The sequence below is a fragment of the Triturus cristatus genome, chromosome 3_2, assembly GCF_964204655.1.
Source record: "Triturus cristatus chromosome 3_2, aTriCri1.1, whole genome shotgun sequence".
NCBI classification, from domain to species: Eukaryota; Metazoa; Chordata; class Amphibia; order Caudata; family Salamandridae; genus Triturus; species Triturus cristatus.
Window position 1 is genome coordinate 266,581,942 of NC_140584.1, and position 13,330 is coordinate 266,595,271.

Here is a 13,330-nt window from a genome sequence, read left to right on the forward strand (position 1 = left end):
GCCCTGTTTGACTTATGCATGAGGGTGTGGCAGGTTCTGCAGCTAGGTATGAGACAGAAGTGTTGCTGTTTCTCACATATGCTGCGTGAGACACTCTCAGGGCTGCTCATGCAAGATGTGGCCATATCCCTTTGGGCATTCTCATAGTCAGATATTGTTTTGGAGGTACTTGCTGTGTGAAAGGTGGACAATTGTATGAGTAGTGTAGCTGAAGGTGTCCCTACATGTAAAGTGTGCTGTAAGCTCAACTGTGATGCTAGTCATTGTTGCTGTTGTGTCAGTCAAAACGTAAGATGTCAGACATATCTCCGGGTGGATTGCATTGACATGTGTCCTCTCTCATCTCACCTAGGAGGAGACTAAATGTACATCGTCCCTTCACAGTGCTGGCAGACATGGAGGATGAGGATGTCATATGGAAATTCCATCTGGATAGAGACACCCTCAAAGACCTATGTGCTATGTTGGAGCCCCACCTGCAGCCTCGCAGGACATATCCAGGTGCTTTCACATCAACATCTAAGGTGTTCAGCACAGGTAGGATGTTGCAACCAATGTTCAGCATGGTGCTGCGTGACGTCCTGTCCGCTATGATGATCTACAAGGACAGATATATCCATTTCCCCAGGGGGCGTGAATTGGCGGTTGTTAAGGGTAATTTTTATGCCCTTGGACACATTCCCCATGTTGTTGGTGCCATTGATTGCACACATGTTGGGCTGGTTCTTTCACAGGCACGTGAGCACATCCACAGGTATCGTAAACATTTCCACTCCATAAATGTGCAAGTGGTTTGCCAGGCGGATATGATCATCTTGCACGTGTGTGCTACATTTCCAGGCTCGGCCAATGACTCATACATCATGCGTAAGCATTGTACCACAGCTGATGGCTAATCTGCTACCTGGGCGTGCATGGATTGTGGGTGAATATGCAGAGTCAATTAGAGTGCTGTGTGTGTGACATGCTGTCCTCTGCCACAGTAACATTACAAGGTTTCTCTGTGTTTCTCACACCTACGTGCCTCTGCATATCCCAACTGTCCTTGTCTGCTGAGCCCACTGCGGAATCCTAGGACACCTGCTGAAGTCCGCTACAATGGTGCCCAAGGGAGGCCACGTTGTGTGGTGGAGCGTACTTATGGTCTCCTGAAGTCACGATTTCGCTGCCTGGACAAGACTGGAGGTGCACTGATGTACTCACCCAGGAAGGTGTGTCAGATTGTAGTTTCATGCTGCATGCTCCACAACCTGGCCATTCTCAAGGAGATCGCCCTGCTCATGGATGCTGATGAGCAGCCAAGGCCCCCGCCTGCAAACCAACCCGTGTCCAGTGACGAGGATAGTGGAGAGGAGGAAGATGTCGACCTGAGTCAACAGCTCATCAACCGCTACTTTACTTGAAGGTGAGTGAAGATGTACAACGGACCCATTGTCTGATGATGTCGCTGTTGTTGGCAAGGTGCATGTGAGCTTTGTGACTTCAGTCGGTTGTTGACTCAGTGGTGGCTGACAATGTTTCTGGAACAGGGTAGTTTGGCACATCTACAGGATGTGTATGTTGGCACTGTTGCTCATTGTGATGTGTGCATGATGGAGTAGCTTGATGGTAAGTGTTGTGTGATATCTGTGATACCAATCCCTGACTAGTGAATCTTGTTCTGTTGTGTTTTCCTAGGTCCCTTCAGCCTCTCACATTGTAATCATGGTGAAGACTGCACATCCTGGGATAAACACAGAGCAGAAACAATGACATGTGTCTAAAGAGTATTTATTCACAATGGTGACATGTGAGGGGTGGTGAACATTTACATTGAGGTGATTAGTGAAGCAGTGAGTTGACAGTTATGGTAAATGAAAGAATCAAGTAGTCACCACATTGATGTGGTGACTCAGTCCAGCAGACAGATGCCATTCACTAGGCAGTGTGGGTAAGGACAGTCCAAAAAGTCAATGCAGTAGTGAAGAGGGTTGCCATCATAGCTGGCTACGTGACTGACATTTGGCAGGTGCTTTGCCATGGGATACTCCCAGGGATTTCTTGGGACGGCCCCTTCGTCGCTTGGCAGGGGGACCTCTGCTGTAGGGCCACACACATAACTTGAAGTTGGTGGTAAACTGTGATTCCTGAAAGCAGGGTCGCAATTTAAAAGGCGCTTGCTGCATGCATTTGCAAAATAGGTAATAGCAAAAATTGCGATTCCTTGTTTTGCAATTGCCTTTTGGAATGATACATCCAAAAAGGCTTTTTCCCGTTCGCAAATGGGCCGATTCAATGAATCGGCCCATTTGCAAACAGGAAAACGCTTGATGCATCTTGCCATAAACCTCTTTTTGGTATAGTATATACAGAGCCAGCTTCCTACAGTGAGCAAACCTTATATTCCAAAATTGAGACTGAAATAAAATGCTGCTCCCTAGAATTGATTGCAGGGTTTGATTATTTTGTAGGTTCAATATTAGTGACAAATTGACAGCCCAAGTTGATAAAGTGGAATATCACTCATGTTATCTCATTTTATATTATTCGGATGAACAGGTGACCATTGACAGACGCATAATCAGTGTGTACTGCTGGGCTGATCTCAGGGGGCATGAAGTAGTTGAATTCCATGGTTGTAGCTTAGAATAAGTTTGCTAGTTTTCTTATCCAGTTAAACTACCTTCTCCCAGCCAAAGAGCAAGGTCTAAAAAAAAGTGGTTTACCAGCGGGACTTGAAATCCTTAACTTTCTGGTATAACCTACAGTCATATCCCAAAGTAAAAAAATTCCAAAACGGACTACAGATGGTTTTTGAAAATGCTCTATCTTTCAATTGATTATCATAGTTTTATCATATGTTTCTCAATCCTTTGTAAAATGTTGTTTGCAATATTCTTGGTCTGAGCCAGAAAATGTAAATGAAATTAAATATCATATTGGTTAGAAATAGACTTGGGGAAAGGGGAGTGAGAGAGAAAACACAGAGACGCTGAAGAACATCACTGTGGCTACACAGTGGACACTGTCTTCAAATGAAAAAGCAGTGATATGTAAAGATAAGAGGAAGACTTTAGTGATTTTATTGATATAGGTACAGCATATGATTTCTAATATTTTTTATACTATTCATTTAAACAATCTCTGTATCATCAACTCATGATGAAACTTTGTGTCTCCCTAGAACTCAAACATGATTTCCATCTATTAGATTAACATAAAGAGGATGTGGATCTATTGTGTTGTTGCTTTTTGTAGCAAGAAACACAAAATAGATCTGAAAACTCTTTGTGCTAATCTCAGAGGTGTAAAATCATTAACTTTCTGTTTTAAGTGAACATGCTCGATTTATTTTCAAAGCGACAGGTTCATAAACAGCAACATAACAAATGTACATTAGAATTATACAGTTCAGCTGACAAAAGCAGCATTTACCCACCATATGCTAATAACTTAATAACATAGGAGTATAAACAAATAAACGCTTCAAAGTCTGCGAAGAGATGTTATTCATATTTGCTGCCCAACTAGAAATAACCAAATGCCCAATATATGAGTTCGTATTCCTCAAAGAATGACTGCTGAAAATTGTTTTTGAATTATAAATTCATATCCTTAAACAAAATAATATGCTAGAATACTCATCTTAATCCAATCTCTGTGAAGTTTCAACCCTCAAGTCCGCAACTATGTCAACTACGTATCTTGATTGCTAGCAAGGATGCACTGGACCATCAGGAACTATCTCTTTCTTGCCACTGCTTGCAATAGGACATGCAGTTTCCCTAACTAAACTCATGCATTTAGCTGAGCGTGTACAGTGAAAACATGCCTCCCACCATGCACACTTGTAGATTTCCTGCTTCTAAATGCGTACACTGTCATGCAGTTTAGAGTAGCATATTTCTGAGCAAATTGAGTCCTGAAGGGTATGTGTGGCCCATTGATCTCGATTCGGAATTACAATTGAATATTGTTTCCTCTAGAATTGTTTTGGAGGCTTGCCGCTATGATAATCAGTGGAAGATTATTTGTTATGTATATGTCCAAGATTTGGGCATTTTAGAAGACAATATAGTCTCCCATCCTAAGAAACTCAAAAGGTCAATTTGCCTTTTCTAAACATGCAACCAAAGCTGTTTTCCAAATGCTGTAAATCTTACTTGGAGGGCTTGGTTAAGAAGAGGGAGATTGCATGTAGATAATCAGTCCTTTAGCTTGATTGTTATCCAGGAAGCATTTGAGCATTATGGGGGTGGTAATTGCAGTGTTTCTAATGTGATTTTGAATACATTGCTTTTATTGCTTCTATGTGTGTGCTATATGTATGATGTATCAATTTTTCTGTGATTCTATTAATTCATTTTTTTATTCATTTCCCAAAATAAATCAATGAGCAGAGCCCCACGCTGTATGTGGAGCACGCTAAAGTGTATGTCCAGGCGCACACCGGGACAGTGCATCTTATCAGAGCAAATGCACAATTTCCAATGCAGGCATGTGAAACATGTACCTGTACTGGGAACAGTGGTTATCTGAAGCCACCAGTCCTCCTTTAACTGTGCAGGACAGAGCCAAGTGTGCATATCAAGGTCGAGATCCCCCTGTAAATGGGTGCAATGAGTGACTGCACATGGCTGCAGGAAGATGGCTGGTAGGTTTCTGAGATATGTTTTTCCCTGTTCCAAGGGGTGTCCCCGGGAGGCACTCTTACTATGCACCACCTCTGTGAGGCGCACAGTCAGCGTGCTTCCAGATGACCTCTTTCCCTCGGCACACACCTCTGAAATAGACAATCAATGCAAAGACAAAGGCAATGGATTCGTTCATTTTAATGTGGTCAGGCCACCATTCAACTGAGGGAACATACGCTTGAGATTGTGCTGGCGCACCTTTAGCACGGTTTCAATCTGTATTATAGAAGGATTTGCACAAGTGACTGTGGACTCTTTATGTCATAGTAAAGTGTCCCAGAGGCGTAAAACATGGAAGCAAATACCACTAATGTCCCCAGGACAGTTTCCAGTATACAGGCCCTCGTTTCTTTATTGGTATTATCCCCCCGCCATTAAACACAGGAAATTACGACTCTAGAAAAGTTATAAATATTGGTGAGATTGAACTAAAATGATGTTAACGTAGGCATTACTCTTTGTTTGTTTATTTGCAAATTCAGTAAAAGGTATAAATCATCTCTGTGAAATAGTACACAAGTAAAAACAAGAAATGCAGCACACAGAGCAACGTTCTATATTGCTCTCAGAGAGCCTCTATCGTTTATTTTATTAACTCCTTGCTATGATGTCACAACAGTTAATAACTAACCTGCTTATCAACTGTTGTGAAGTCATAAAGGCCACCCAGGCCAGGTAACAGGGCTCTCTTAGGGGCATATTATCAAGCCAGGCGATAAAATGATCGCCGCTTTAGCGGCAGAAAACTGCCGCTAAAACGGCGATAATGGGCTTGATAATATGCTCTATGGAATTCCAATTGAAGCCCATGTTAGATGTGAAGGACATGGGTTTCAATTGGAATTCCATAGAGCATATTATCAAGCCCATCATCGCCGTTTTCTGCTGCTAAAGCGGAGATAATTTTATCGCCTGGCTTGTAAATATGCCCCATAGAGCCTACAGTGTCAGCTGAGCTCTGCTCCTCTGCTTTGACTGAAAGCAGAAAGCACAGCTGCAGGAGGGGGAAGGTAGTGGGTTTTGGTTAAGAATAGCAGGTAAGATGTTTATTTTTCACATTTTGTGTCAGGGAGGAGGCGGCATGTTATGTATAGCTCTCTCAATATCCTCCGCCCCTGCACAGTAGTTGAAGGTAGGGACAGATGATTTAGGGAGTTATGCATAACATAAAATTATAGATGGGTAAAAAGTTAATTACAGGGTTGTTTTTCACCTCAGGGTTCTGAGTGACAGCATAGACAACTCGAGCTTCTCTCTCATTGTCTATTTGATGTCACTCAGAACCCCTCGGTGAAAAATACCCTCATGATTCACTGTTACCCATTTATAATTCCACATATCTAGCATAATATATGACAATTCTGTCAGAAAATGATTCTTAATTGAATGAATATGACACATCGGTCACAATAAAGAGGTGGAGAACTTGACTTAGAACTATTCACAGAAAATAGACAAAACATCCCACTGAGATATAACAAGCATCAGGCATGAACAAATCTCAAAAACTATTAATGGTATGCAGACCAAACCATGTCCTCTGTTTGGATTTTAGGAGCAGGTTCACTGGGATACTAGGCTGGGGCCTTTGGACTGTGGCAATGGCTTTTGGGAGCAGTGGCTTTCAGTAGATGAAGTGTGGCACTAACCAGAAAGACAAATTACACTGATTCAGGCAAGACTGAGGCTAGCATCTAGATGGAATTCTGATGGTATTTGAAGGACTGATCGATTTGCCTAAGAATCTGTCCTAAACCTGCTGACTTGGTGCCTAGCTCTTCTGTCTCACGAACAACTTATGTACGGCACAGACTTGTATATCCAGTGGGGCTTATCCTCTGCGTACAAGATGATGGTTGGCAGCAGAGAACAGGAAGTTCAGAGGATTGGGCACTCCTGACTGGGGGCGCAGGGGTAGGGGTCTGGCTGCAAGAAACTGCCCTCCTAAGTATAAAACAAACACATCTCTCAGCAGGGCGGGGAAATGCAGGAGTAGCAGGAGGGAGGGCAGAGAGGGCGTGAGCCTATATTGATTTGGTAAGCGCAAATGTTTGTGTGGGCATGAGGACATCGGTGTGAGTTTAAAGACATATCTGTATATAAGTTTGTATGCTTGTGTTGCCAGGTGCGTTCTGAATTGATTTTCCTTTCTTCTCAGGCAGCATGAAAAAATATAAGCTTTTGATTACAAAACAAATAAAGCAATTTTCTTGCTCTGTGTGTCTTGGTTATCCATCAAATCTTAGACCTGTGTTTTATCTGCACTGGAAGGGTGAATGATGCAATGCTGACAAAGCTCAGCTGCAGGAGGGGGAAGGTAGTGAGTTTTGGTTAAGGAAGAGTAAATAGGATCCATTCATCTTAAGTTATTGGGGATAAAATATGACTCTTCAAAGTGGAATCCATCAGAGGTCAAGATTCTGAAGAGTATCCGGTTCTCCATTAAAGTAGAGTGCATGTATATATAAATTAAGTAACTCAGTGTTTGTTTCTAAGAGGTCGAGCAAGGAGTAACAACGAGGGGTATGAATCCACCCCTCATCCAGCACTACGATTGGTATGAACGGGCCGCACGGACAAAGGACCAGAAGTCTAGTAGAGCCTCTTCTAGACTCATTGGGGCATATCAACAAGGGCTTTATCTCTGCTTTTTTGGCTTTAAAAGCCAAAAAAGCAGAGATAAAACTAGCGCCCTATCAACAACAGGGTGCTAACACGCAAATTTGCATGTTAGCACCCTTTTACTCTACGCTTCCCCTTGCATCTCTAATGAGATGCAAAGGGGGCATTCCAGAGTAAAATAATAGGAGAAATGTCGCTAAGCGACATTTCTCCTATTATCAAGAATGTCGCTAACCCTGTTAGAGACAAAAAAAGCAGCGCTAACTGCGGTTAACGCTGCTTTTTTACGTCTGCTAATTTTCAGACTTAGCCATGATATCCTATGGAAGGAGGATATCATGGCTAAGTTTGCCTGTCCCTATCAACAAGGAAACGTGTGATTATCGCTGGGTTTCCAGCGATAATCTCACGTTAGCCTGTTAGCGTGTAGATTGTTATCGCTATTGAGATAAGCGTTGCTAATAGCACGCTATCTCAGCGATAAAAATTCACGCTAGCCGGCGATAATTATCCAAGCGCTAAGTGTGCTTTGCGATAATTATCGCCGGTTGTTGTTGATATGCCCCATTATTCCTTCTTGCTCGACCTCTTAGGAACAAACAGTGAGTTACTTAATTTATTAGGAAAGCTGACGCTTTAGTAGAAATGGGGATGCTTTAGGAAATTAGATGCTTTAGTAGTAAAGGTGGTGCTTTAGTAATAAAGGTGACGCTTTAGTAAGAAAGGTGACGCTTTAGTATAAAAGGTGACCGTTCAGGAACGAGAAGCTTTAGTAGTAAAGGTAATTCTTTAATAGGAAAGTGACGCTTTAGGAAACGAAATGCTTAAGTATTAAAGGTGATGCATTAGTAGGAAAGGTGTTGCTCTAGTACGAAAATCACGCTTTAGTAGGAAAAGTGATGCTTTAGTAGGAAAAGTGATGTTCTAATAGGACAGATGATGCTCTAGTAGGAAATGTGACGCATCCAGCTAGGAAATGATGCAGTGGCTCAGCCATGTTGCAAACCAGGGAGAGTGAAGTTCCTTTCACTTTCAGTCTTTTTGTCTGTGCTGGCTGGTGGATATGTTTGTTGTGAGCTCTTGCGATTTGGGGGCAGATTTATGAGGCCCGTTGCGCCATCGGAACGTCACTTTTTGTGACGTTCCGCGGCGCAGAAGCCTGCGTGATATTTATCAGGCAGCACTGAGCCACTTTTTGTGGCTTAATGCTGCCTCATAAATATCAGTCCCTTTAACGCAGTGATCTGCGTTAAAGGGGCGTGCAATGGGTGTTGCTGGGGGCGTTCCCAGCAACATTCATGGCCTTTTGACACTGCCCCAGATTTACGAGAAATCGTAAATCTGAGGCAGCGCCAATAGCTTACGCCTCCCCATGGGAGGCGTAAGGGAGGCACAACGGGGAGAAATATCTTTATTTCTCCTCGTTTTTCCTTTTTCAATGTGTGCTGCATTCTGCAGCACCCATACAAAGAGGAAAAACCTCTTGTGATTATTTTTGTACAGAAAGGTTTCCCTTCATCTACAAAAATATTCATCTCCGCAACGCAGGCACCCTTGCACCATGGTGCAGAGGTGCCTGCGTTGGCGCAGGCAGCCCATTGTGCGCCGGCGCAGGGGAAAAGGACAGGAATGCACCGCATCTTATAGATACGGCGCATCCCTGCCCTTTTCTTTTGCCATAGGGAAGCGCAGCAGGAAGGCCTGCTGCGCTTCCCTACGGCAAAACCTCATAAATCTGCCCCATGTTGTTTTATTTGGTCTTATTGGTGTCTCTGCTGTCCCAGCTGTGTAAATAAACTGTCATTTCTCTTTTGTAATTGTATTTTGTAAAGTTTTATCCACTGTATTGACAGGTGTTTGTCCATTTATGGGTTAGTAGTTGTAGGGGTACAGGGAAGGGATAAGTTTTGTGTTTTTTGGGTTCAAGGTGGCTAGAGTGGGTAGGGAGATTTTGGGCAGAGCCAGATCCAAAAACCTGTCCGAGGAGCAGTTTGGGGGCCTGATGTGGCTGTTGGTCCCGTACCTGTCAAACATGATCGGCAGTGGAGGTAGGGTGAGCTAAGCCTACCTTACATGTGAGAGGCAGGAGTGTTGGGAGACGGTGCACTTCCAAATGAGTCAGATCTTCAATGTCCAGTGGACAATACAGCAATTGAAGCACCGATGGGCGGATGCTGTCAGACGTTAGGCAGATCTCCTTGATCTCCTGGGGATTGAAGCTGGTGGAATTACCAGCAAATCCCTATATGTCATGTGCTTGGAGCTGTTTTGTTTTCACACACATCTTTAAATGTTTTTTCTTTATGATGGACGAGATATGCATATGGGTTAGTATGACATGATACGGGCTAACTCAGTTAAATAAACAGAACATATCACAGGGGCCTGTTCACGGGGGCATTACAATAACCAAAACATACCTTGCAGTACAGGAGAGGGCCATAGTTGATGTGGCACCCATCCGGCACTGTGCAGGGAGTATTGTCATCTGGCCTGCTAGGCTATTACTGACTCCAAACTGTGGGGGCCACCTGCCATGCATGTTGCAGGGGAGCACACTGACATGTCATCAGACCACAGGTTGCACATGGTTCACCCCCATGATGGTTACACATATGTGTATATTATGAAAATTGGTAATAAATCCATTATGAGTCGGTACAGGCCTTGAAGGATTATTGTTCATTCTCAGTGCACTGATCACATGTACAGAGCTAAATAAAAAAGGCAAACAAACATGGATACTGTATGATGTGTGTAGCATTTTTAAGAACATGTATCGACTTGAGAAGACCCCCCAGCATTTTCATACTATGCAGAGTGTGGTCAGTCAAAATGGACTGTTCATATAGCCATCAAACCAAGGCACCCTTCCACCATGGGTGGCTGATCTTGTACCTTGTCTGAACTCTGTGCACCTGATACATAATGTGCCTAATATTATATGAATACACTGCAACATGGCAAATGTCCAGCACTAGAGTAATCCAAATTTGTCTTATTCTACAAGTCCAACGTACAGACAATACCAGGCATTTGTGAAGTCAATGTACTGTACTGTACTTCATATGTACACAGTGTACATGCTCAGCATTCATAGAGCAATGAACCTATAATTTTTTTGTCTTGTAGCTGGGCCAAACCAACAAGTGGCGAAGTGGACAGCTTCAGAGATCCCAGTGCTACCAGCCAGTGTCATCTGATTGTTCTTGTGCTCTGTAAGGATTGTGATTGTTCATCAGCTCTTATTATTTCTTTTTTCGGTTGCCCCTATTAAAGTTAAGAATCATTTTTTTTTACAGATTTATATGTGCTTTTAAGGTGTTTTATTTGGAATAATAAAGCACACAGAGTTAAATGTGTTAGAGGTATTTTATTGTTTGATTAATTAAATCATTACAGTCCACATGTAAAAAGTCGAAACATAGAAAAGCATTAAAATATTTTTTTCACTAGGGACCACCAATCCTTCTCAATAGAAATAAAGCAATAAAATTGTTGATATGAAGTTTCTTCTAGTACAAGGTGACCATCGCTTACGTAAAACCACGTGGCAGCATAGTATCATTAAAAACAATTAATAATAATAAAGGAAAATAGAGGTTCCGTATCATAGCAGGGGCAGAGTACACACATTTGCTAGGATGCTGCTTCGTAGAATGGTTATTTTAGCCACCTGTTCACGTTCCTTGGTTTTAGTACAGGGTCTGGAGTTTGCTGGTTAAGCTTGCGATGCGCAAGGTATATAGATATTGTGAAGCTTATGTTTAAAGCAGTGTTCTCCGGGTTCAATGCCGCAATGATAGCCTGTCTGCAAGACCAGACTCCCAATCTATTCCACTCTGGCCTCAGTTTTAGTCTGCGCAAAGCCAGCAATGCTGGGCAGAGGCATGCAACGTGCTCCAAAGACTCTACCAATTTCTTGCAGCCCCTGCACAGAAGCTTGTCTGATGGGCAGCGCCAAAGTTTTAAATGTTTCAGGAAGTGCCACTCCCCCAACCTGAGTGCCATAGACCGTAGATTTAAGTACAGGGGGTATGTGCAGGGCAGGTATGGTGGAGGAGAGGCCAGCTGATAAGAGTTGATTACTGCCCATGCATGCTTGCGTTTGGCAAGGAACACTTTATCAGTAGAATGGGACTACATACGGATGTGCTTCTTAATACTTGTTTTAAAAACGTTATTGCTAGGGTTAAGGTTCCAGAGGTCGCTTGCTGATAATTTCTGTACACATTCGTGAAAGAACCCACTGTATGACCCACCAGGATTACTAGAACTGATGTCTGACCATAACAGTGACTCGTGGGAACCAGCTCTGGGTGCCTTAGCTTGTGGCACAGTTTTAAATAAGCACCTGCACTTAGCATTTTGTAATTTAGAAGGCCCAGTTCTAATCGGATCTGTGCAGCAGATAAGAATTTTGGCAGCTGAAAGACCCTTTTATAAATCTTAGTCACATGTTGGTTTAATGTTGTACTGTGTTTGCCCAGGGAAATTTAGAAGCCATAAGACAACGTGGGGCCTATTTTGGCTCTCATGACATCCAAAGTTGGGGTTAAACTCGGGCCTGTTAATTTTTTTGAAAGTTTTGAGAGATTCACTTGAAGAGCCATAGCTTTCATTGTGATGTCGCTGCAATGTTTGGCAAAAGTTCCCCCTAGAGTCGAAGTTAATCCCCAGGTATTTATAAGATTGTCCTACCGCGAGAGCCAGAGTTGTTATATGACCAGCCACCGCCTCCATAGTGCTTTCTGCATACAGAAGATTGCTTAACTGAACATCACCAATCTTAGGGGGATGGTTGTTTATCGCATCTAGTTCCGCTGAGAGATCGGCGATGAACAGATTAAAAAGCAGCCGAGCTATCACACATCCCTGTTTGACTCCCCTTGTCGTCTTGATTTTTCGAGACAGGTGTAAGCCGGTGCCAAGCTCGACTTGTATCCAAGTGTTTGTATGCAATTGGACTATTGCCTCCAAGGGTTTGCCCGGGATTCCCCACTTCGTTATCTTAGCCCAAAGTGCTGCCATTGGGACCCGGTCAAAGGCAGCTTTAAAGTCAACAACAGTAAACCACCTTGGATGAAACTAGTGCTTTATCGATGAGTATTGATAGTGCCAGTAAATTAGACATGGTGCCAGAGTTTTCAGTGAAGCCTGTTTGGTTTTTTGGGATCAGTCCTTTCAGGTCAGCCCAAGAGCACAGATCTTCAAGTAAAATACTCGCAAAGTACTTTCCCTCGTTGTCAGAAAGGATATCAACCTGTAATTATTTGTGGACGAATGGGAGCCAGACTTATAGATTGGATGGATTATTGCAGCTCGCCAGGAGTTAGGTATAGTTGAACTCCTTAGTGAAAAATTGAAGAGGGTTGCTAGCTGTTTTGACCAGAGTTGGATATTCAATTTAAACAGGACCTGTGGCAGGCCGTTTGGACCTGGAGCTCCATCTGGTCTTGCTTTTGATAACATTTTAGCTAGCCTTGTTTGGGTGATAGAGATTTTCTCACGTTGATGTTGCCTTGACTCTTGTGAACAGTCCTGGCACTCCATAGGGGCATCTTTAATCGGTATGGAGTTATTAATTGCTGTAGCATCTGGTCCTCTATTGGCCCTTAAATATTCTCCCCTCCAGCTGGACATCCTTCAGGAAGGGTTGGCTGTTACCCATTTTCAAGGCTATTATCAAGCAGCACTTTTAGATTTTTGTGCTAGAGCTTTGAAAGGTAGTGGAATAATCAACTTCTTTTCAGATAGAATGATGAAGGATGCAGGCACACATTTACCAGTTTTTATTAAGGTTCCCAACTTTCCAAAGAGAACTAGATATGCGGTCCTAGCAGATATCTGTGCTATTTTTTGGAGTCTATATCATCGTTACAAAATTTCCTCAGGCTGGGTGTTCGTTACGCTCCGCGAGTCAGTCTACTCAGGCTTGAGAATACCATTGGTCACAGTTTCTCTCTGGGAAAAAGCCGGGTTTAGCGAGGTGAGCCACTTCTTCATTCAGGGTAGACGGATCACTTGGCTCAAAA